Consider the following 25,720-nt stretch of genomic DNA (forward strand, 5'->3'; position numbering starts at 1 on the left):
TTATGATCACTAGTACCTGTAGCTCTTCATACTCCCTGCTGCCAGCATCCAGCCTCTGACCACCACCTCCTATCTTTACTACTCACTGCCTCCAGCACCTTAACTCCAACAGTTCTTTGACCCCAGTGGGACCTCCAGTCCGTTGATATTTTAATTTCCCCCTGACCTTCAGTCCTCACTTCCCAGCATCTTAAAATCTATGAGCCATCATTACAGTCCCTCCCTTTAGCACACCCTCAATTCTTTTGCTCTTTTCTGATCCTGTCATGCCCACTTGGCAAAATCCTGGTTCTGGTTAGATCCAGCTCCCCACTTGCACCTATGAAGTTGAATACAGCCAAAGAAACACAACCACACTGATGAGGGTCACTCTAAATGACAATACCTGTATTCAAAGCATCCTTAATGCCCATCAATTGCATTCCCCTCATTTTGACATTGTTTCACATCTTTTGCCTTCTCCTTAAACCTCCAACACCGCTTGTCCTCATTCTTAGCTGATGGTCGTGCTTCCTATTTCACTGAGAAAATGAAAGCCATCAGAAGAAACTTTCTACAAGCCCCCACCTACCTTGCTACCTGTCACTTTTTTCCTGAACACTTCTCCTCTGCCTCCCACCTGTTACATGACTAGATTCTCCATGTTCCTGTCTAAACCCATCCCTTTCACTTGCACAGCTGCCCAACCTCTCTCTCTCACTCAGGAACATTGCTCTAGTGATTTCCTCCCATCTAGTCAGGTTTTCCTCTCTACTATGCCATTCCTATCTTAGTTAATTAATTTAACAGCTTCATCTGGGACCCAGCTTCCTCCCCTACTTCTGTGTTGACATGCTCAGACCAGGTCTGCTCAGGGACATGGCTGCCAGTATCACACCCAGGTATGAGGACATCTAACAGAGAAAAGGGCTGCCTCTTCTTTTTGCCAACTTATAGAAATAAGGAGCCCTGATATTCTGTGAGAAAACAGCCACTTGTGGGGCAGATCCTCTGGGGAGACCAGGACACAGCCCCTCCACCTTTCCTCCCTGGGCAATCAGAGGGTAATGGACACTGCAGGGCAAAGTGGATGATGTGAGTGAAGCCCCTCTCTCAGGTCTTCTGACACAGGGAAGGGCTTAGCAGAAAGCAGACACTGGGGGGCAGGATTTGAGAGCCTATGAATGAATCAAGAGCACATTATCCCCTCCCAACTTCCCTCCCTACCCCCAAACACGCAAGTTTCTGGTTTGGTTCCTGCTGGCAGAGAGCCCGAGAGCATGGCCATTGAATTTGCAAAGGCTGCTGCCAAGGGCTGCCAACTAGAACCTGGTAGGTCTGTAATCTAAGTGCCCATAGGAATGGGGCCTGGCAGGGAGGCAGGCAGAAATGAAGAGCTGATAATGATCCTCTGTACTCCAAACCTAAGCTGCAGACAGTCACATGTATGTTCCTGTCACCTCTTGCCTCCAGTCTGAATGCTCATGCTGGTGTTTGTTTCCTTCTACCTCATCCATCACACATCTGTTAAGCATGTGTTCTCTCTGTCAATCATGGAGTAGTTAAGAGTCCTAAAAGTTGAATTACATAAGGCTTGGAAGAAATGTTAAGCAAGGTGAGGTATGTGAACCAGCAGCATCTGCGTCATCTGGGAGCTTGTTGGAAATGAAGGTTCTCAGTTCCCACTGATGGTTAGACCCAGGAGTCTGTGTTTTAACAAGTTTGTGCTAGAGTTTGAGAATCAGTGCTGGACCCTGCTGTTCAAAGTGATGGCAAGACCTGAGAGCTTACCAGAAATGCAGACTCTCAGGTCCCACCACAGGTTTACTGGGTGGAAGTCTGCATTCTTATCAGATCCCCAGGGGATTTGTTCACACATGACAGTATAGGACACCCTGGTCTAGAGGATCACGGTATAGTGGGATAGAAGTCTGCAGAATGTTCATGAGATACACAGAGGAAGTTAGCTGGAGTCAAAAAGACTTTGCAGAGATGTTTACCCTGGGGCTAGAGAGATGAATTGGAGTCTGCCAGAGGACCAAGAGGGCCAGAGATGAATGAACAGCACCACAGAACAACCTGGCACACCACCACACATTTCTGCTTATAGATGTTCTTCAGTAAATATTTTTTGGTTTGTTATGGGCTGCAGGGAGCATGCTCACTAGGCTACCCCAATTGATGGCTAATTCTGAGACTCAATCTCCAGCTTCACGGAAATAGCCAGGATCTGGAAGTCAGACACCTGACTTCAGATCTTGTTCCAGCGCTGAGTTGGTGAAGCTGTGAAGAAAAAGTCATGCCTGCCTATTGCTGGTGGGAGAAGACATCGGGTCCCCCTCCATGGAGGTCTGTATGGCAATAGCTATCAGAATTTGAAGTGTATGCATTTTTTGTTCCAACAATTCCACTTTTATGAATTTATGTTACAAATATTTATACATGTGGCAGAAGATACAGATTACAAGGATGTTCACTGCAATGTAAGGGGCTGATTAAGTCCCCCTGGAATACTATGCAACTTTATGTGTTAATATGAAATGCCCCCGCAGGTTGGAGTGCCAAATGAATGAGCAAGGGCTTTGTACAGTGTACACACTGCACACACTGGGTGAGCTGTGAAGGCACCTGTGTCTCTGGAAGAATAATTGGAGTTCCTGAGGAAGAGGAGGAATCTAAAAGTTTAGAAAACTTATTTGAGAGAATAATTGAGGAAAACTTCTTGAGTCTTGCTAGTGATCTAGAAACCCACATACAAGAAGCTCAAAGAACACCTGGGAAATTCATCACAAAAAGATCATTTAGGCATGTAGTCATCAAGTTATCTAAAGTCAAGATGAAGGAAAGACTTTTAGAAGCTGTGAGGCAAAAGCCTCAGCTTTTCCTTTATAGGTAATCTATAAGGAAAACCTGTCAGATTAACAGCAGATTTCTCAGTAGAAATCCTGCAAGCCAGAAGAGATTGGGGTCCTGTCTTTTGCCTCCTTAAAATAATTGTCAGCCAAGAATTTTGGATCCAGGCTAACCAAGCTCCATTAATGAAGGAGAGATAAAGTCTTTTTCAGATAAACAAATGCTGAGAGAATTTGCCACTACCAAGCCAGCACTACAAAAACTGCTAAAAGGAGTCCTAAATTGTGAAATAAAACCTCAAAATATACCAAAATAGAACCTACTTAAAGCAAAAAATCTTACAGGACCTATAATAAAATAACACAATGAAAAGAAGGTATTCCAGCAAGAGCTAGCATGATGAATAGAATGGTACCTCACATCTCAACACTCACGTTGAATGTAAATGGCCTAAATGCTCCAATGAAGAGATACAGGATGGCAGGTAGATAAAAATCCACCAACCAACTATCTGCTGTCTTCAAGAGACTCACCTAACATATAAAGACTCACATAAACTTAAGGTAAAGTGAGGGGGAGGGAAGATATTCCATGCAAATGGAAACCAAAAGCAGGCAGGAGTAGCTATTCTTACATCAGTCAAAACAGACTTGAAGGCAATAATAGTTTTAAAAGACAAAGAAGAACATTATATAATGATAAAAGTATTAGTCCAACAGGAAAATGTTGCAATCCTAAATATATATGCACCAAACTGGAGCTTCCGAATTTATGAAACAAAATTACTACTAAACCTGAGAAATGAGATCGATGGCAACACAATAATAGCTGGGGGAGTCAGTACTCTGTGACGGTATTAAACAGGTCATCGAGACAGAAAGTCAACCAAGAAACAATAGACTTAAACTATACCTTAGAACAGAAGGACCTAAGAGCTATTAACAAAACATTCTACCCAACAACTGCAGAATATACATTCTTTTCATAAGCTCATGGATCATTCTCCAAGATTGACCATATGATAGGCCACAGAGCAAGTCTGAATAAATTTAAGAAAATCAAAATTGTATCAAGTACTCTTTCAGACCACAGTGGAATGAAATTGGAAATTAACTCTAAACAGAACCACCAAAACTATATGAATACACGGAAATGAAATAATATGTACCTGAATAACATTTGGGTTAACAATAAAATCAAGGTAGAAAGTTAACAGTCCTTTGAACTGAATGGCAATAGTGACACAATTGATCAATACCTCTCGGATAGAGCAAAAGTGGTGCTAAGAGGAAAATTTATAGCATTAAATGCCAAAAGTCCGAAAGAACACAAACGACAATCTAAATTCACACCACAAGGAACTAGAGAAACAAGAACAAACCAAACCTGAACGCAGCAGAAGGGAAGAAATAACAAAGGTCAGAGTCAAACTAAATAAAATTGAAGCAAAAAAATAAAAAGATAAATGAAACAGAAGGTTGGTTATTGGAAAAGATAAGCAAAATCAATAGACCATTAGCAAGATTAACCAAGAAAAGAAGAGAGACGATCAAATAAGCTCAATTAGAAATGAAATGGGAGATATTGCAAATGATACCACAGAAATACAAAAGATCATTCAAGGCTACTATGAACAACCTTATATGCACGAACTAGAAAGCCTAGAGGGGACAGATAAATTCCTGGAAATATACAACCCTCCTAGATTAAATCAGAAAGAAATAGAAACTCTGAACAGACCGATAACAAGCAGCAAGGTTGAAACAGTAATGTAAAAAATTGCCAACAAAAAAGTCCAGGACCAGATGGATTGACAGCTGAATTCTATCAGACATTCAAAGAAGGAGTGGTACCAATCCTACTGAAACTATTCCAAACGATAAAGAGGGACTCTTCCCTAAATCATTCTATGAAGCCAGTATTACCCTAATACCAAAACCAGAAAATGACATAACAAAAAAAGAAAACTACTGATCAATATTCTGATGAATGTAGATGCAAAAATCCTCAACAAAATGCTAGGTAACTGAGTTCAACAGCATACAAAAAGAGAATACACCATCATCAAGTGGGTTTCATACCAAGGAGGCAGGGTTGATTTAACGTATGTAAGTCAATAAATGTGATACACCACATAAACAGAAGTAAAAACAAAAATCATATCATCATCTCAGTAGATGGAGAAAAAGTATTTGACAAAATCCAGCATCTATTTATGATTAAAACCCTTAGCAAAATCACCATAGAGGGACATACCTTAAGGTAATAAAAACCATCTGTGACAAACCTGCAGCTAACATTATACTGGAAAGGGAAAAGTTGAAAGTATTTCCCCTGAGAACTGGAAAAAGACAAGGATGCCCACTCTCACCACTTCTACTCAACATACTACTGTAAGTTCTAGCCAGAGCAATCAGGCAAGAGAAAGAAATAAAGGGCATCTAAATTGGTATTGAGGAAGTCAAACTGTCACTGTTTGCCCATTATATGATTATATACCTAGAAAACCCTAAAGACTCATCCAAAAATCTCCTAGATCTGATAAATGAATTTAGGAAAGTTTCAGGATACAAAACCAATGTGCAGCACTGTTTACAATAGCAAAGACCTGGAATCAACCCAAATGCCCATTGATAATAGACTGGATTGGAAAAATGTGGCACATATACACCATGGAATATTATGCAGCAATCAGAAATGATGAGTTCGTGTCGTTTGTAGGGACATGGATGAATCTGGAAAACATCATCCTCAGCAAACTGACACAAGAACAGAAAATGAAACACCGCATATTCTCACTCATAGGCGGGTGATGAAAAATGAGAACACATGGACACAGAAAGGGGAGTACTAAACACTGGGGTCTATTGGGGGGAAAAGGGGAAGGCCAGTGGGAGGGGGAGGTGGGGAGGGATAGGCTGGGGAGAAATGCCAAATGTGGGTGAAGGGGAGAAGAAAAGCAAAGCACACTGCCATGTGTGTACCTACGCAACTGTCTTGCATGCTCTGCTCATGTACCCCAAAACCTATAATCCAATAAAAAATAAAAAAAAAAAAAAATCAGTAGCACTGCTATAAACCAGTAGCAACCAACCTGAGAATCAAATCAAAACTTCAACCCCTTTTATAGTAGCTGCAAAAAAGAAAAAAAATACTTAGGAATATACCTAACCAAAGAGATGAAAGATCTCTACAGGGAAAACTGCAAAACACTGCTGAAAGAAATCATAGCTGACACAAACAAATAGAAACATGTCCCATGCTAATCGATTGGTAGAATCAATATTGTGAAAATTACCATACTGCCTAAAGCGATCTATAAATTCAATGCAATTACCATCCAAATGCAACCATCATTCTCCACAGAACTAGAAAAAAAAATCCTAAAATTCATATGGAACCAAAAAAGAGCCCCATAGCCAAAGCAAGACTAAGCAAAAAGAACAAATCTAGAAGCATCATATCACCCACTTCAAACTATACTACAAAGTTACAGTTACCAAAACAGCATGGTACTGGTATAAAAATAGGCATAGACCAATGGAACAGAATAGAGAACCCAGAAATAAAGCCAAATACTTACACCCAACTGATCTTTGACAAAGCAAACAAAAACATAACATGGGGAAAGAATACCCTTTTCAACAAATGGTGCTGGCATAATTGTCAAGCCACATGTAGAAGATTGAAACTGGATCCTCATCTCTCCCTTGGACAAAAATCAACTCAAGATGGATCAAAGTCTTAAACCTAAGACCTGAAACCATAAAAAGTGTAGAAGATAACATCAGAAGAACTCTCCTAGACATTGGCCTAGGCAAAGAGCTGATGACTAAGAACCCAAAAGCAAATACAACAAAAACCAAGATAAACGGATGGGATTTAATTAAACTAGAAAACTTCTGCACAGCAAAATAAATAATCAGCAGTATAAACAGATAACTCACATAGTGGGAGAAAATCTTTGCAAACTATGCATCTGACAAAAGGGTGAATATCCAGAATCTACAAGGAACTCAAATCAGCAAGAAAAAAACAAACGATCCCATGAAAAAGTGGGCTAAGGACGTGAATAGACAATTCTCAAAAGAAGATACACAAGTGGACAACAAACATATGAAAAAATGCTCAACATCACTAATTATCAGGAAAATGCAAATCAAAACCACAGTGTGATACCACCTTACTCCTGAAAGAATGGCTATAATTTAAAAATAAAAAAAATAGGTAATAATAATAGATGTTGGCATGGATGTGGTGAAAAGGGAACACTTTTACTCTGCTGTGGGCATGTAAACTAGTACAACCACTATAGAAAACAGCATGGATATTCTTTAAAGAACCAAAAGTAGACTACCATTTGATTCAGCAGTCTCACTACTGGGTATCTATCCAGAGGAAAGGAAGCCGCTATAATGAAAAAGGCACTTGCACATGCATGTTTACAGCAGCGCAGTTTGCAGTTGCAAAAATATGGAACCAGCATAAATGCCCATCAACTAACAAGTGGATAAAGAAAATGTGGTTTGTATAGCCATGGAATTCTACTCAGCCACGAAAAGGAACAAAATAATGGCATTCCCAGCAACCTGGTTGGAGTTGGAGACTATTATTCCAAGTGAAGTAACTCAGGAATGGGAAACCAAACATCCTATGTTCTCACCTATAAGTGGGAGCTCAGCTGTGAGGATATACAGGCCTCAGAATGACATAATGGACTCCGAGGACTTAAAGGGAAGGATGGGAAAGAGACGTGGGATTAAAGACTACACACTGGGTACAGTGTACACTGCTTAGGTGACAGGGGTACCAAAATCTCAGAAACCACACCTAAAGAACTTATCCATGTAAGCAAACACCACCTGTTTCCCCAAAACTGTTGAAATAATAAAATAAAATAATTCACATGAAGAATTTAGCAAATAATGTAAACTCAATAAATGCTGTGATTATGGTTACCTAAACTCTGTTAGACTCAGACTACCCACCTTCACCTTAGTGGTAGTAAGTTCACAGCTTGAACTTGGCCACAGAGAGTATTTACACCAAGGAAATTGGAAATTGGTGAATGCTATTATATCAGGCGTGTTGTGCCTGTTTTGATTTTTCCTCCAGACAGCCGACTGTTAAACATTTACCAGCACACTATTGCAAAGTACCTATAGGGCCATGAATGAACAGGGAAGATGTCTGCATTTCTTTAATCTTAAATCTTCAAGGACAAATGGATCTGATATAATAACAAATATTGTATCTGAGTTTATATAAATCTTCGGTTTCAGCAGAAATAGCTTTTACTTAAATATGTGCCCTTCCCACTAGCGGCTGGGGCCTGATTCCCTAGTTGTGGGGGTATTCCTGCACATGCCCCCCACAGCCCAGTCCTGCTTCACTAAGAGAGGTCCTAGCCTCGCCCCTCAGCCATCTTGGCGGGCTACGGTTCAAGACACGCAAACAGTTCAAACCACATGGCTCTGCTTTCAGTTGAGCATCTTAAACCCAATTTGCACTTCCCTTTTCTAGACTTTTAGTCTTATTCCTTTCTTCCTTTTCCCTCTGTGGGTTACTGTTGGGGGTGGGTTGGAGTAGAGTTATTAAGCCTTCATTTTTGAGCTGCCTCGCCTCCAAGCAACCCCTGCAGGTTTCCAGTCATTGAAATGCACATTCACATCTTCCAAAGGAACGTCTTGTGTTCTTTTGCCCCTTGCAGCCAGACCTACCCAAGGCCACTGAAGACAAAGAATTGGGTGGGTCCATGAAGGAGTGTATCTAGGCCCCTGACTGATTGCCACCCTGTCCTTAGCTCTGCCGGACTTTCCTCCTCCTGTATGCCCCCCAGTCCCTTCTCAGGCCCTCTCTTGCCACAGCTATCCACACAATTTCTCACAGGCTTCCTCCACATAGACTGGCATTGAAGATTCCCCCTGAGGCCTGGGCAGGAGCCCTGAAGTTCAGATAGGCAGGCCTCCCAGGCTGTCCCACTCTCTAGGACAATAAGGCTTGGTGCTCTCCATGTCAAAAGGCTTATGCCTGAATTCCCGTCTCAGAGCAGTGAGACAGAGGAAGCAGGAAAGTGTGTCATGCCATACCACCAATCCATCTCCACACAGCAGCCACAGAGTGTGGCATACCCAGGGCATTCCTGAATGGCCATGGAGGAGGCGGAGAGATGAGGGTTTCATGGCGATAAATGAACTTCTAGCTAGACTTGGCCAGTGATGGGTCCAGTATGATAATCTGGAGAAGTTACAGGGGCTGACAGGCAGCCTGGTTGTGTTACTTTTCCTTATCTAATTTCCTGATCTAGCCACCAATCAGGAAGCCCTAGGCTTCTTCTTGAAGGGTACTGCCAGGCTGGCAGAGAACTCAGGAGAAAAACCTCCAGCATCCCTTACTCTTCCAGAGCCCTGCCCTACAGATCTGGTGCCCTGGGCCCTGGGCTCTAACTTCAGACACCATGCATGGTCAGGCATGCTGTGCCCCTCACCTTGCCCAAGCAACAGGCAATGGCAGCACCTTGCCACAAGCCACAAGTATTCCAGCACACCAGACCTGTCATCCCTCAGATGCCAACCATGCCACCTTGGGCATTTTTCCTTACCACTTGTCGGAACCTCAGTTTCCCCACCTTTAAAATAGGGAGATAGTATTTCTTTCTCAGGATTGTTGCAAGAATTAAATGTGATTTAATTGGTAGGTGTTCAGCTGATGGGAGGTATGTGGCTATTTATTTCCTCATCCCATGCCTCAATCAAACTGGCAAACATCTGTTGAATGTCTCCTATGTGCAAGAAAGCTGTCAAGAAACCCCTCATGCTAAAAAGGGGAAGGAGAGAGTATATTAAGGAAGTGCTCTAAAAACTCCCCATCCAGGTCCAGCCAAAGTTAACCCTTACAGTCTTGCATGCCAAGGGAGGGCTAACGTTAGAAGAAATACCTAATGTAGATGACGGGGGGATGGATGCAGCAAACCACAATGGCACGTGTATACCTATGTGACAAACTGGCACATTCTGCATGTGTACCCCAGAACTTAAAGTTATAAAACTTAAAGTTTTATATTTATACTATAAATTTATACTTAAAGTTTATACTATAAACTTAAAGTATAATGAAAAACAAACAAATAAACAAAACAAAACAAAAAATACCCAAAACTCATGCTGAAACTTAATTGCCATTGTGAGAGCATTAAGAGGTGAGACCTTTAAGAAATGATGGCATTACGAGGGCTCTGCCCTCATTAATGAATCGATGCCATTATCACAGAAGAGGTTATCATGGGAGCTTAACCCCCTTTTTCTCTCTGTATCAAACACTGGTTTGCCCTTCCACCTTCCACCATGGAATAATATAGCATGAAGGCCCTCACCAGATGCCAGCACCCTGATTTCCCAGCCTCCAGAATGGTGAGGAATAAATTTCTTTTTTTATTAAAACACACATACACACACACACACACACACACACACTCTCTCTCTCTCTCTCTCTCTCTCTCACTCTGGAGGCTGAGTGCGGTGGCTCACACCTCTAATCCCAGCACTTTGGGAGGTCAAGGCGGGCAGATCACCAGGTCAGGAGTTCGAGACCAGCCTGGCCAACATGGTGAGACCCCCGTCTCTACTAAAAATACAAAAACTAGCCAGGTGTGATGGCCGGTGCCTCTAATCCTATCTACTTGGAAGGCTGAGGCAGGAGAATTGCTTGAACCCAGTAGGTGGAGGTTGCAGTGAACTGAGACTGTGTCACTAACTACTGCCTGGGTGACAGAGCAAGACTCTGTCTCAAAAAAAAAAAAAAACACAACAAATCTCTTTTGAGTCTGAACTTACATACTATCTAATGTGCAGCATTTTATATCATGTCGTCTGTATTACATCTTTTCTTCCCAACTAGATTGTAAGCTTCTCAGCTGCTGGGCCCATGCCCAGTTGTTTTTCGTGGGTTTTCCACAGTGCCCAGCACTGAGATGCATATGTAAGAGGTGGTCAGTGTAAGGACTTGCTATTAAAGTTGATGCTTATGTATGTGCACACATGTTGCGTGCAGGTGTGTGAATGTGCATGTATGCATGTGTATGTGACTACTGATAAGTACAGTTTGATATCTTTTGTTCAGAGTGACATTATCATGTGTCACTTGTATAAATCTGTTTTCCCTTTTCAGCCTGCCTCAGTTTCAGGAAGCAAGAAGTCTTTTGGCTCCTGAGAAAGAAGGGAGAAAAACATTTTAGATTCTGTGGCCGGCCTGAAATTTCGCCAGGCACAGTGTGCTGGTGCAGGTATGGGACATGGCTAGAGGTACTACAGGACAATAGATCACTTGAACAGGTTCAGAAACGTAATCCCAGAGGTGTCAGTAAATAGAGTCTCCATCAGGTGTGATCAGGGGGTGCAGGAGCTGGGTAGAAAACAGCATGAGTGCCCACAGCCAGAAACAACTCAGAGAGATCTCTCTCAAATGAAGGGTGCATACACAAAATAGATTAGATACTCCTGCCAGTTAATAGGAAAAGGACCAATGGCCTATTTTTTTTTAATAGGCAAAATACTTGATTAGGCACTTCATAGATGAGGATATCCAAATAACTAACATGTATGTGAAAATGTGCTCTGCATCACTAATCATTTGAGAAATGCAAATTAAAAACACTGTCTGAGACAGTGGTTTTACTGAGACAAACCAATGAGACAGCAGCACATAACCCCAGAATGGCTAAAGTGAAAAACACACAAAACATCAACAAAAAACCAAACCCTGGGCCAGGCTCAGTAGCTCATGCCTGTAATCCCAGCACTTTGGAAGGCTGAGGCAGGCGGATTACCTGAGGTCGGGAGTTCAAGACCAGCCTGGCCAACATGGTGAAACCTTGTCTATGATAAAAATACAAAAATTAGCCAGGCATGGTGGCATGTACCTGTAATCCCAGCTACTCAAGAGGCTGAGGCAGGAGAATTGCTTGAGCCCCGGAGACGGAGGTTGCAGTGAGCTGAGATCGCGCCACTACACACAAGCCTGGGTAACAGAGCAAGACTCTGTCTCAAAATAAATAAATAAACCCTGACAATAGACAATACCAAGTGTGAACAAGGTTGTGGGCCAATGAGAACTCTCACCTGGCAGTGCTGGTGCACGTATAAATTGGTACAACCACTTGGAAAACTTTAGCTGTATGCAAAGCTAAACATGTGCTTTCCCTGGGACCCAGCAATTCTACTTCCAGATAGATACCCAAGAGAAGCACATAGAAACCCAAAAGACGTGTTCAAGAACGTTACTAGTAACTATTCATAATAGTCTCAAACTGAAAATCCAAAATTCTTGTCAATTGTAAAATGGATAAATTAGTCATATGAGAGAACACTGTATACAGTAATGTAAAATACCAAACTACTGCTAATATATACTGCGTGACCTCATTTATATTTAATATAAGAATGGTTAAAATTGATTAGCAGTGATAGAAATAAAATAGACATGACCTCTATGGAGGGGGGTACTTATTGGGAAGAAGTGCTAGGGAACATTCTGGGGTTCCAGTCATGTCTTGACTTGTGGCTACATGGGCATGGGCACATGCAGAAACTGAAGATTCAGGCATTAACAACTTATGCATCTTACCATTTCAATCTTTAAATCTTTGAAAGTATTTTAAATAAATTGTCCAGGAATGTAATTACTGGGCTGTCCTGTAAGCACAGATTCAGTTTTGTAAGGAAGTACCATACTCTTTTTCACAGTGGCTTTATTATCGTACGTTCCCAGCTGCTAAGTATGAGTGATTCAGTTTCTCTGCGTCCTTGCCAGTGTCTGTTTTACTGTTTTTTATTTAAGCCATTCTGATAAGTAGGTAATAGCATCTCATGGTGGTTTTAACTTGCATTTCCCTAAAGACTAATGATACTGAACATCTCTGTATATGCATCATGGTTATCTGTGTATCCTCTTCAATGATATGTCTGTGTGTAGCTTTGCCCATTTTCTCACTGGATATTTTGCATTTGAGTTTTGAGAATACTTTATATTCTAAACACAAATATTTTGTCAGATATGTTGTTTGCAAGTATTTTCTCTGAGTCTGAAAATTGTCTTTTCATCTGTCTAACATTTTTCACAGAACAAAGTTTTTAATTTTCATAAAGCCTTACTTATCCGTTTTCCTTTTAATTGATGGTGCCTTTGAAACGGAGTCCAAGAACTCTTCACCCAGCCAGGGTCCCAAAGATTTCTTCGATGTTATTTTCCAAACTTCTCTTGTTTTGCATTTTACACTTAAGTCTATGGAAAATTTTGAGTTACTTTTTGTATAATATGTGAGGTTTAGGCTGAGGGTCATTTTGGTTTTTTTGGTTTATCTATGAATGGGTAATTCCTCCAGCACCATTTTTTGAAAAGACTATCCTTCCATTTAATGGCTTTGCACCTTTGTCAAAAAACAGTTAAGTGTATTTGTGAGTCTAGTTCTGAGTTCCCTATTTGATCTTTGGTCAGTATGTCCATCCCTCTACCAGTATCACTCTGTCTAAATTACTGTAGCTATCTAGGAAGTCCTGAGACCAGGTAGTGATTCTCTCACTTTATTATTCTTTTTCAAAGTTATTATTTGTTTATTGCATTTAGGTTTTGGGGTACATGTGCAGAACATGCAAGATAGTTGCATAGGTACACACGTGGCAGTGTGATTTGCTGTCCTCCTCCCCTTCACCCACATCTGGCATTTCTCCCTATGCTATCCCTCCCCAGCTCGCCCCCCCCCGCCGCCCCCACCATGGGGAGCATTACACACTGGGGTCTTTTTCAAAATTATTATAGCTATTCCTGTAACTTTCCATATAAACTTAAGAATAATAAGCTTACAAATGGCTCTAAAAATTTCACTGAAACTTTGATGATATAAATTGCCTTAAACCTTAGATCAATTTGGGGAAAACTGACATCTTCACTATGTTGAGTCTTCTAATCTATGAATATGGCATATCTCTATATTTATTTAGTTCTTCTTTGATTTATTTTTATCAGCATTTTGTAGTTTTTGGCGTACAAGTTATGTACATACTTTACCAGAGTTTATATCATCCTTTACTTAAGTATGATATAAAAGTTTATATCATCCTTTACCTAAGTATGATATAAAAGTTTATATCATCCTTTACCTAAGTATGATATAAAAGTTTATATCATCCTTTACCTAAGTATGATATAAAAGCTTTATGGAGCAACTGAAAATGGCACAAAAATGTTTAATTTTGGCTGCCGCATGTTCACTAGCATATAAAAATGTGATTGAGTTTTGTTAGTTTTGTTCTTGCAATCTTGCTGACCTTAGGATTTTCTATGTAGACCACTCTATCTTTCTTAAATAATAGGGACAGTTTTATTTCTTCATTTCCAAACTGTTTGCCTTTTATTTATTTTTCTTGTCTTACTGCACTGGCTTGAACTCCCAGTTGAATAGGGTGTTGAGAGTAGATGTCCTTGTCTTGTTTCTGATCTTATAGGAAAACATTCAGTGTTTCTTCATCAAGTGTAACGTTATCTCTAGACTCTTTGTAAATGCTCTTTATCAAGTTGAGGAAGTGTCTCTCTATTTGTAGTTTGCTGAGTGTTTATCATGCATGGATGAAATATATATATATATATATTTGTATGGTTTTTTTTTTTTTTTTTTTTTTTTTTTTTCTCTGTCACCCAGGCTGGAGTGCCGTGGCACGATCTCAGCTCAATGCAACCTCTGTGACCCAGGTTCAGCTAACTCCCGGGTAGCTGGGACTACAGGTGTGTGTCACCATGCCTGGCTTTTTTTTTTAATTTTATTTTACTAGAGATGGGGTTTTGCCATGTTGGTCGGGTTGTTCTCAAACTCCTGACCTCAATGATCCACCCTCATCAGCTTCTCAGAGTGCTGAGATTATAGGCATGAATCACCATGCCCAGCTGAAATATTTTGTTAAATCACTCTGTCATAGCTATTTTATCTATGCCAATATTCAACAAACTAGGTTTTCTGAATTGTTAAATTTATAATAATAAAGTTGTTCATAGTGCTCTATTATTGTTCCTTTTAATGGCTGAAGAATCTGCAGTAATATCCTTGTTTGATTTCTGATATTGGTGATTTATGTCCCCTTTTTATCTTGTGTGTCTTGCTAGAAATGTATCACTCTTCTTCATTTTTTTGAAAAACCAGCTTTTCGTTTCCTTGATTTTTTTTATCTTACATCCCTTGTGATAGAAGTTTCTTTGATTTTTATCTACTGTTTTTGTTTTCAATTTTATTTATTTATTGCTCTTTTTTCTCCTTTCTGCTTATTTTGAGTTAATTTTGCTGCACATTTTCCGGTTTCTTGAGGCAAGAACTTGGATTATTAATTTGAGATGTTTCTTCTGTAATGTAAGCATTTGGTGCCGCATATTTTCCTTTCTCAACTGCTTTTGCTGCAGCCCACGTATCTGGATATATTATATTGTTTTCATTTAGTTCTATATATTTTTTAATTTCCTTTGAGATTTCCTCTTTGACCCATAAATTACTTAGAAGTGTTTTAAATTCTCAAGTGTTTGGAGATGTTCCTGTTATCTTTCTGTTATTAAATTTTAATTGGTTACATTTTGGCTTGAGAACATACTTGGCATAATTTCAATTAAAAAATTGAAACCCCAGATATGGTTATCCTGGTGAATGTTCCATAAGTACTTGAAAAAGTTTATTCATTGTGAAGGTATCTAAATTTTATATGAAGCCCCTTCCTGGCCAACATACCTAGAGAAGATTTTTATGACCAGATCCTGACAAATAGGAAGGTAACATCCCACACTATACAGCAAGCCTTCCTGAAAATCCCTGAGTAACATTTCTGTCTTCCCTTCCCAAATTTTTCTCACCTACTGCCCAATTTCTGGTCTTTTTTTTTCTTCCTCACAGTTCCACACAGCCTTTCCAGTCTCACTGGGGACATCCTGGTCTTTCTTCCTAGATCTCACATTGTACCCACACCCCCTCCCACTCTCTCTATCCCTGTGGTTACAAAGAGAAATTTTTTTCTCCCTAATTTCAAAGCTTGCCTCTTCACCGTTCATCTTATAAGAATTGTCTCTGAGTCACCCTTCTTTGAATGCAGAGGTTATAGTAAATAGCAAGCAACTTTCTCTATCTCCTTGTGCTGAATTGGACTCCCAAACCCCTTGCATTTGTGGTGCAGATGTCTTCCTGGCCATCTGCCCTGAGGTCTAAGTTGTGGAAACCATCTTCTCTAACCCTCCTAGACTCTTTTTAATAGTATGACACAATCTTCTCTTTCTTGGTGCCCTGACTTACTTTGAAATCTGCTGTTGATATTCAAGGCTCTCATGGAAGGCAATAATAATAATAATAATACTGCAATTGATTCGTTCTGCCAATGCTGACAGCACAGGCTTAGGAATTAAAAATACCTGTGTACAAATCTATTCTCTGCCATTTGATAACTGTGCAAATATGGTAGGTCATATAATCTTGCGTTGCCTTAATCCTCATCTGTGAACTGGACACCTACAGAGTTGTGAGGATAAATGTGATGATGCATGATGAAACACTTGGCATGTGCCTGCCCAGCAGAGATGATAGTTATTCTTTCATCTGTTCTTTCTTGTGTGTTGCGTCTGTTATGTGTCTTCCCATGGGTGGACTCTGGACTCAGGAGCATGAAGTTATGCTTCAGAGACTATTCTGACACAAGAATTGTGTTGTTATTTTGTTCTTGTGCTTGCTGTTATCAAAGATGATAATGTTATGTGTCAACGTCTTTCTTCTTCCTCTTTCTAGCTTTTCCTTTCCTGCTCAGCTAGCTATATGCATAAGTGAGAGCTTTGATAGTTTGTGGGCACACAGGGAGACTATATTTCCAGTCTCTCTTGCATGTGCAAGATCTTTTCCAGAGCAGGCACCCTGGCACATGCTTTTATTCATTCAGGATTTATGCTGCTCAAAACCCATTTTGATAAGTTTTAAAAGTGCCCAGATTAATCTTGGGTGGGATGCAAAACAGGACCCCATATAAAAACGGACTATGCACCCCTCCCTATGCGATGTGGCTCTTCCGGGAGTCCTGATCACCACTGCAGTTTATAGACGCCACCAAAACACCTTGTTACTCAGTTGTGAACAAAGCAAAGATTAAATCTTCCCACAGTAGGAAACATTTCTGGTTGTTATTTGTAGGAAAAGGAGCGATTAGCTTAAAGATCTGTTATCTATCTATCTGTATTAGTCAACGAGTGCGAAGTTTCAGTTACACAAGGTGAATAAGTCCTGGAGATGTACTGAACACCATGGTGCCTCTAGCTAACAATATGGGGTTTCACCATGTTGACCAAGATGGTCTCGATCTCTTGACCTCATGATCCACCTGCCTCAGCCTCCCAAAGTGCTGGGATTACAGGCGTGAGCCACCGCGCCCGGCCCAATAAAGTGGTTTTTAAAACGATCCAGTATTCATCCACTCCTCTTATCTCATTTCTCTTGTTTATTGATCTATCCCATCTCTCTCTCTGTTCCAGCTTCTCTCTTCCATTTCTAGGGGCCCATCTGACAGTGTGAAGTACCATGGAAAGAAGGACTTCACATCTTCTGCTTGGGTAGCATTATTCGAGTTTGTTCCTGTTTATTGGAAGTGCATTGTTTTGGCATTTAATTAGGAAATACTTTCCATATCCTGGGGAGAAAAATGTATTTTCTGAATCATTTCTGAATCATCGTTCAATTTTTTTCTTTATTATTATATTTATTTACTGAGTTTGATACTAGATTTTTGATGTTCATATTAAAAAATGAAAATGAAGCTGGGCACGGTAGCTCACACCTGTAATCCCAGCGGTTTGGGAGGCCGAGGTGGGCGGATCACCTGAGGTCGGGAGTTTGAGACCAGCCTGACCAACCTGGAGAAACCCCGTCTCTACTAAAAATACAAAAAAATAGCTGGGCATAGTGGCGCATGCCTGTAATCCCAGCTTCTCAGGAGGCTGAGTCAGGAGAATCTCTTGAACCCGGGAGACGGAGGTTTCAGTGAGTTGAGATTGTGCCATTGCACTCCAGCCTGGGCAACAAGAGCAAAACTCTGTCTCAAAAAAAAAAAAAAAGAAAAAGAAAATGAGCAAAACAAAACACACAGAATGGTTAGAGGAACAACAGCAACAACACAGTCCCTCATGGGAATGCCTTGAAGGGAGCTGAGGAATATTTTGAAGCTAATTTGAACATGTAGGTTATGTCTGTCCAGATCTCCAAAAGCAGCCACCAAGCAAGTTTTATACAGGCAAGGATTCTGTTGGAAAAGCCCCTGGAAGGGAAAATGGGCAGGAGCAGGAAGGGCTGGGAGAGCTGAGGAAGGTTTGGCATAGCCACCTGGGGTCCTTAAGTTAAGGTCAGTGCATCTCTCGGGATTGGGCCTGCCTCAACATCCTTGTGTGCTCAGTCACTGGAAGCACAACATTGATTTCAGAGCCTACAGAGGGGCCTGGGTCAGTCAGGCTTTCTCAGTGGGAGGGGCATGTTCATGGCTGCACGGGTGGTCTGCCCCATCCTTGGTTCCATTCTGAATATGATGTTGCACTGATAGTAAGTATCAAGGCCCAGACCAAGTCTAGACTCTGTTTCTCTTGAAATCACAGGAAGCCCACTGCCTCCTGCAATAGCATAGCTTCCACATTCTCACTCCTGTGTCTTTTGTAGAATAGGCTATTGGGGGATAGTCTTTTTTTTCTTTTTTTTTCTTTGAGATGGAGTCTTGCTCTGCACCCAGGCTGGAGTGCAATGGCATGATCTCAGCTCACTGCAACCTCTGCCTCCCAGGTTCAGGCAATTCTCCTGCCTCAGCCTCCTGAGTAGCTGGGATTACAGGTGCCTGCCACCACACCTGGCTAACTTTTTGTATTTTTAGTAGAGACGGGGTTTCACCATGTTGGCCAGGCTGGTCTCCAACCCCTGACCTCGTGATCCACCCGCCTTGGCCTCCCAAAGTGCTATGATTACAGGTGTGAGCCACCATGCCTGGCTGATAGTCCTTTTTGTAAAGGTTTCACAGGAGGGCGGTGTGCTGTCAGTGGAGGGAGCACGGAAATACAGAGAACCATAGACAGGCCAGAGAGAGGCCCTGCTGGCCACAAAAATCCTTCCACTAACTTCCCTATAAAAGTGACAGTGGACATAAGTCTGGCTGGATCCCCACACTTCTGGCCCTGGCACCCAGACGGGAAGGTGGATGCATTGAAGGAAACTTTGCACTTCTCTCTGCTGCTCTGGCAATCGTTTCCGTTCACACACTCAAGGTTGTGGCTTGACCTGTGCTCTTCTGCAAAAGCTCTCTGGCCCTTTCCTATTTGTGAGGTTTTTGTTCCTCCCCCGCATGCTCCCGTACTCCTAAGTATGCTCTCATACTTCTGCATGTGTTGTTGTTTTGGCTTTTTTTCCCCCAGAAATGCATTTGCTTCAGTGTAATGTGACAGTGAGAATCTGGGAGATTGGAAGGCATTCGTGTCTGGTTGGGTTTTCCCACGCGCCACTGTTTTTCCTGCCAGCTAAGAGCCCCACAAGAAGCACGAAAAGTTTCTTTCCCATTGTAGAAAAAGCCAGGACAGAACAAGCCATTCTAGACCTCAGGGAAACCACTTTGGGTTCTGGTTTCCTTCAGGTTTGATGCCATCCTCACCTTCAGCTGAGGGGCAACAGGCAACTATTCTTCCGACGACAGTACCATGCCGGAAAACAGAGCACCATGTGGCTGGCCCATGCTCTGGGGTAGAGCCAGCTCTGTCCTTCACTCTCTGTGGCTTTTGTCAAGTCACTCATTGAGTCTCAGCTTCCCCATCTGCAACACAGGGGTGAGGTAGCAGGGTTGCAAGAGCCTACTGTTACCTACTAGGCTGCTGCGGATACCCTGTCAAGGTAAGACGTTGGGAAGGAGGCAGTTTGCCCCTGTAGTGCCTGTGCGCGCATCAGGCCAGCACCGCTCAGAGTGCTCCTAAGATCCTGACCTTGAGAGATGTTAACACTTGTTATTTGAAAAGAAATTTTTTCTAAGTTAAAAATAGATTTGAGAAATGCTGGATTGGGAATGCTTTAAACAGATTCATCACTGCAGGACTTCTCAGGGGCCTTTAATGCACTGAGAATCTCCAGCAGTGTCTTCTAACAGGGCATGCTTTGATCCTAAGAGACATTAAACACATTGGGATGGAGTTGTTGGTTTAATCAATGCGTAGTTCATGAGAAGCTTCACCCTGAAAGGCACGAGGGCTCTGGATACCCAAGAAAGCCCAGGAGAGATCCTTGACATCCATGAAGCATCAGATGCAAGATCTCCCAGGGTGACCACATACCCTTTCGGAGTCCATTCTGGAGCCATGTTTCTATTAAGAAGTTCTGTGGTTGTGTTTATCCTCAAGTAAAGCCTCATCTTAACATTCTGTAAAGCTTAGTCTTGCAATTGATGACCACTCCTTGCCCTAACTGGAGCACCCCACAAAATGCCCCCTGGTTTCCCTTGTTTCTATGTGGAACATACAGTAGACTCACTCCCATGAATATCTGAGTCACTGCTGAATCCCATGTCCCTGTAGGTAATTTAACCCAAATGTATGTTTTCTGCCACCACTTTTAAAGATCTCTTCATTTTGGCTTTCCTTCCACTGCCATCACCAACATTTAGCTTGTTTTATAAAGAAATGAGGTTCTTTGGCTGTTTAAATCACATCTGGAGAACTAAGGCTGTAGTGAGTGGTGAGGATCGATTTGACCAGGTCCACTCACCAGGTGGAGGGCTCCCTCCCACACGCAGCCCTCATTCCCACCTCCTAATCCCTTTTTCCTGAAGGGAGCTCCAAGTGTCTACACCTGGCTTCTCCTCCCGTCTTACCGGAGGTGGAGTGGCTTTTAAATTGCTCAGATTTGGAAAGAATAGCTGGAAAGCCTTAGCCCAGCTCTGTTCCTCTTCCTCTTGAAAGAGCCGCCTGTGACTCAGTAGACATTTGTCTAGTTCTGTAGTTTAGTTAACAGGCTTCTTTTTTCCATTACTCCCCCACCTGCCCGTCTTAACTTGCTCAGACCCCAGACAATTAAGGCGGCAGGGGAGAGGGAAGAGCTTCTTTCTCTCCAGATGATACTGAGCACCAGAAGACTAAGTAGGCAATAAGTGCCGCAGGAGTGTGGAAGGGGAGGTGAGCACCAAGGCCTGCTACGTGAAGGCATAATAACACATGATATGGAGTTAGCATTGGAGAAGCACTTCCTACATGCCAGGGCTGTGTGAAGCGCTTCTCATGGATTAGCTCACCCAGTTCTCACATCCCTGCAGCTACTCTCATGATCATCATTTATAGACTAGGAAGTTGAAACTTTCACATTGCTAATAACTCACTGGGACTGGAGTCCATTCTTTCTAAGTATAAAGAGATATCCTTGGGAGAAACCGTATCTTGACTGCAGGTCAGTGTATTGAGCACCCTTGACATAAGTAACTCCGTCCTAGAAAAATACTTCATCTGATATTTCAAAAGGCATCAAGGACCAGATGTTTTGCCTGATTAAAAGAACGCATTCAACCAAATAAGGACATAACCAAACACACTCTTCCACTATGAGCCCTCATCAGAGGACTGGCCATAAAAGAGCAGGACTTCAGCAGCTCAGAACAGCCAACTCAACAGGCGCTGTCTTGCTGTCATTTGTGATAAGCACCCGGCATCTGCCGCCGAAGGCTCTGCGCACGTCAAATACTCTTCCTTGCAAGACGCTGATGCTGACTGGCGCCTGGGCCATTCCAGGACATTATTTTTGTTCATGTTGGACAAAAAACTCCCTGGACTGGTTTGCTAACTCTTTTCCCTATCCCTTTTCTCTTGATGACAAATGTTACTTTGTTTTACCTGAAATATTTAATGTATAGTATGTATATATTGATTAGGTATACTATGACGTGCGATTTGCAATACTGACTGCCTTAGAGTGGCTTGAGCCTGTGTGCCCATGGCTCTGAATATGGACTCAATGGGTGGTACCAAGGAGAACTGCCTCCTCGGGAACGCCATGCAGCTTTTGTGGCTTTTATGATTGAAACAGCATCAGCAAAATCTGACCTCATGGAAAGACCCAAACACACATAGATCTGGTTATCTCTGACCTTGTGCCCCTCATGATAAGTCAACTCAGAGCAACAGAGAGAAAAGGGAAGACAGTGGCTGCTGGGAGCTGCCCTCACCATGGTGGTGCATGGCAGGTGGAAGGCCACATGGGCTCCTCTCCACCAGCCCCATGGACAGACTCCCGGGATGGCTCACCTTCCAGGAAGTCCTGCTGGCACTGTTGTTGTTGCATTGGGTAGATATCTGCCCCCATGTACCCTCTCCACCCTGGGCTGTGTCAAACTGCTCACAGGAAATGTCACCTCTATAATAATGAAAAACAACTAGAGAACTTCTTATCTTTTCTTTTGCAGACCAGAAGCTTCCAGTTCCTCTAATTCTTATCCAATGGTTCTTATGCATGTGGCTATTCGGTTTTCCCAGCAGCATGGATTGAAGAGGGTGTCCTTTCTTCAATGTATGTTTTTGGCACCTCTGTTGAAAATATATTGGCTGTGAGTGGGTGGATTTATTTCCAGGCTCTCTATTCCGTTCCTTTGGGTTATGCAGTCTGTTTTAATACCAACACCATGCTATTTGGGTTACAATATAAGCTGCTACATTTTAAGATCATTTGTTATGCAGCAACAGTAACCAGAATACTGTTTTTTATAATCAAGGTGCCTGATTTTGATCTTATCACCTTCAAGATTGAGAGAATAATTTCTACGCATTTGAAAGAAATCAAGATCTGCTTACATTTCCTAGCTGGTTAAGCACATAGTTTCGTATCTTTTCTCTATTTCAATTACATATTCCTGGGAACAAAAATGCTTTCCTCGAAAGATACTCCAATGTTCTAAGAGATTGACACTTTCAGTTATTTAAACACATGATGAGTCGCTTTTAATTATAGTGCATTTTATAAGAAACTGCCTTATTTTCAGAACGGCTATACCATTTTTGCATTCCCACTGGCAATGTATGGGAGTTTCAGTGTTCTGTATTCTGGTTAGCCCTTGATATTGTCAATTAGAAAAAGAGATAGTCATGTATCTCATTGCAATTTTAATTTTAGTTTTCCTAATGACTAACAATGTTGACAGTCTTATGTGCTTATTTGCCACCTATATATCTTTTTTTTTTTTCATGGAGTGTCTTTTTAGATCTTTCTTATTGGGCTGGTTTATTTGCTTTCTCAATGTTGAGTCCAGTGCCTTTACTAGGGAAACTTACAAAGTGCTGCAGCAGTCCTCATGACAGACAGTGAGAAAAAGAGATGTTCTACCTAGGTATGTCTGCCACAGGGGGTCAGGGTATGGAGTTTGTATGAGGATTTACAGAATTTGGCTCACGGCTGGGGATAACTTCTTTGAGTGTTATAGCAACAACCTAAATGCCTTTATTAGTGCCTGGAAATGTTCAAGTCCCCAGCCTGGTTCAAGCTACAAGAGACAACACAAAGCTGGTCAAGTTACAGGGTGTCAAGGCACTCTCTATTTCTCAGGTGGGACAGAGAAAAAAGTAGGGGGATCTGGGGGACCCTACAATCACGCAAATGAATCTCAAACTCATTATGCTGAGAAGAAAGCTAGACACAAAGGAGTAGGTACAGCATGATGACATTTATATATGATATTCTAGAACAAGCAAAGCTAAGCTAGAGCACCATAACACAGATCAGCGGGTGCCTGGGACAGGGAGTAAGGGGGTCATCCACTGAAATGGGCATAAGTTACCTTTTGAGGTGTGAAAATGTCCTGTGTTTGGTAATGGTGGTGATTCACAGAGGTATGCAAGTGTTTAATTTGTTGGCCTGTACACTTAAAATGGGTACAAGCAGATGAGACTTCAGTATTCTTAAAGAATCTTCTTTGTTGCAAAATGCCAGAAAAAAAATGCTGTCCCCTGTCCTCTTTTTCTCCAAGGTCTAGAAATGGAAGTGAATGAATTTTTACAATATCTTATTAATTAGCTGTTAAAAATCTTATGCATGTGGCTTCTTTACAGAAATCTCCAAATGCTTTTTAAATCTTTGTAACCTAGGAAATACTATAATTTGTTGATTTCAGATGAAGAATGCTTTGTTATAGTTTTACCTCTGCAGAGATGTCATTTGGTAATTGTGATTATTTATCAAGCTCCTACCATGTGCTTCATCGTAGCAAAATTTTCACGGTAGATGATGAAATTAGGGTGTAGGAAGTCTAAGTGACTCATTATGTGACCTACAAATGGGAGAGGTGAACCCAGGTCTGGCTGGTGCTAAATCCCAGGTGCCTTCTATTTCACCACTGGTGAGAGCACAGAGCGCTAACTAAGGAGGCTGGAGTTGGAATTCCCGCTCCACCATTTAGTCATATGTGACCTCGGATGGGCCACTTGACTTCAATTTCCTTATCCACAGGTTAGGCTGTTACCAGACATTGCTCCTCGTTCTGGTCTACTGCATAGTCCTACGGGGAGCAGTTTGCATCATTACACTGTGAATGGCACCCCATGGAGGCAGCTCTGGGATGACAATCCCCTATTAAGTTAAAAGGTTATTGGCTGGTAGGGGTTGGTTACTTCATGGCACCTGTCCCACAGACTCAGAACTGTGCTGCGTACTATCCTCCTAGCCAAATTGCTCAACTAAGACCAAGTCCTCGCTGGACTGCTCAGGGCGAGGACCTCATCCATTCCAAAATATGCCTGGTGCTACCCGCCCAGCTGCTCCTAGACCACCATTTAGTACTATGAGACCAGCTTCTTCACAGGTTCCACGAGTCAGGTCAACACAGCACATCAACACAGACAGTGGGTCCACGTCCTGCAGCTGCAGCTGCTGAACCTACTCCTGCTGTCCGCACCGATCCACAGTATAAATATGCTGTGGGAGTCGCAATCCTCAGCAACATCTTCATGCACAGCCACAAGTTACAATGCCACAGCCTGCTGTTCAAGTACAAGGTCAGGAAGCCATGACTGCTTCCATGTTACATCTGCCCCTCCTCAAGAGCAAAAGCAAATGTTGGGTGAACGGCCGTTTCCTCTTATTCAAGCCATGCACCCTACTCTTGCTGGTAAATCCCTGGCATATTGTTGGAGACTGATAATTCAGAACTTCTTCATGTGCTTGAGTCTCCAGAGTCTCTCTGTTCTAAGGCTGATGAAGCTATAGCTGGACTACAGGCCCACCAAGCTGAAGAGGCTGCCCAGAAAGCCATTAACAGCGCCACCTGTGTTCCAGCTGTGTAAAACTGATCACAGACCACGAAAAGAAACTTGTGCTTCACCGAAGAAAAATATCTAAACATCGAAAAACTTAAATATTATGGAAAAAAAATTGCAAAATATAAAATGAATGAAAAAAGGCAAGGAAACTTTGAACCTTATATACTGAGCAAATGCCAGGTCTAGCAAACATAATGCTAGTCCTAGATTACTTATTGATATAAAAACAAAACAAAATAAAAGCACAAACAAATAGTAAACTATGAAAACAAATTAATGTTTTATAGACCATGGGAAAAAGAATTTTCAGCAAACTACAAAAATTTAAAGCATTCCCTTCTTTAATTTTGTAATTATTTACTGTGGAATAGCTCAAAATGTCAGTTCTGTTTTAAGTAGCAGAATTGAAAACTGAGAAAGGAAACATAATTTGGATTATAAAATTCTTGCTTTAATAAAAATTACTTACAGTGAAAAAAAAAAACGTTGTTGTGGGGTTTCTACACAGAAAATGTATGTAGAATACTCTGAGAATCCTCAAGTACTAATCTCAAATAAGGTAGTACCAGTACTATTACTC

The 25,720-nt window shown here is 41.7% G+C and overlaps 1 protein-coding gene and 1 pseudogene across 1 annotated transcript in view; one reads left to right on the plus strand and one right to left on the minus strand.

The window, feature by feature from the left end:
• Positions 1–25,720, minus strand: part of CCR1 (C-C motif chemokine receptor 1) — a 173,024-nt gene that overhangs the window by 11,963 nt on the left and 135,341 nt on the right. The window lies entirely within an intron of this gene.
• Positions 1,260–25,280, plus strand: LOC100408702 (polyadenylate-binding protein 1 pseudogene; annotated as a pseudogene).

This window comes from Callithrix jacchus, chromosome 15 (assembly GCF_049354715.1).
Source record: "Callithrix jacchus isolate 240 chromosome 15, calJac240_pri, whole genome shotgun sequence".
In the NCBI taxonomy this organism is placed as follows: domain Eukaryota; kingdom Metazoa; phylum Chordata; class Mammalia; order Primates; family Cebidae; genus Callithrix; species Callithrix jacchus.